Genomic DNA, 1,084 nt, shown 5'->3' with positions numbered 1-1,084 from the left:
ATCATCATCATCATCATCATCATCATCATCATCATCATCATCATCATCATCATAAATTGCCAGATCGCTTTCTCAGAATTACAAAGTTCTATGGGACAGTTTTGGCTATTTTGAGATGCTACGTCCACAAGGCCAGAAAGCACGCCATGCTCTATGTTGTCTATCAAAATCATAAGATTATTCGGAGTCGTTATCAATATATTGAAAGAATTGCATTCGTGAGAAGCTTGACATATTATTATTGTGAAATCAAAAATATTTTTACTCCAAATCTCTCAAAACAAGGTACTGAGCAGATAGAACTTTGTAATTGTAATTCTGAGGTAGCGAGGTCTCATCTCAAACAGACATCGGCGAGTATAATTCTCAATTCATGTCTTCTCTCGGATGCTCAAAAAAGCCAAAACAAAAACCTTCATTGTGCAGGTTCCCAAATAGCTTTCTTTGGATTCAGTTTACCTATACCTCGTTTGAATTTTTTTTTTCTGAATAGGATTTGTGTGTGAGTGTGTGTGTGTGTGTATGTGTGTGTGTGTGTGTGTGTGTGTGTGTGTGTGTGTGTGTGTGTGTGTGTAAAGTGTCTTTCCCAAGGACACAACGTCACATCGAGCTGAGCTTCGAACCCCCAAACCCGCAGGCGATATCTCGATTACGAGTCCCGTAGCCTAACCACTAGACTATCGAAGTCTTGTTTTGACCTCTGTCTACACTTTCAGGACATTTCTCTGTTGTAATCTCGCACCAGGGCAGGTTATCGGCTGTGTTCAATGACGAATGAATAAAATTTAACAGTCTAGTAATTTGTTAAATTATTTCCAATTTTGAACCTGAAAATGCTTGTGCATTCGTAGATAGGAATCCGAACCAAGGGCGTTGACTGAGGTAGTTTGATATATGGAAATTTCCTCCCCTCCATCACCCAAAATATATTTCAAATGGAAATGTTGACAGAAAAACAGCCCTTCTCCCGTTCTAAAAGAAAGCACCCCTCCCCCCTTTCCCAAAACCAAGGACATCACACACACACACACACACAGACACCTACACTCACATGCGCACACACGAGCACACACACACATACACA

This window comes from Aplysia californica, unplaced genomic scaffold (assembly GCF_000002075.1).
Source record: "Aplysia californica isolate F4 #8 unplaced genomic scaffold, AplCal3.0 scaffold01100, whole genome shotgun sequence".
NCBI classification, from domain to species: domain Eukaryota; kingdom Metazoa; phylum Mollusca; class Gastropoda; order Aplysiida; family Aplysiidae; genus Aplysia; species Aplysia californica.
The sequence above is the reverse complement of the archived record's forward strand: the minus strand, read 5'-3'. Positions refer to the sequence as shown.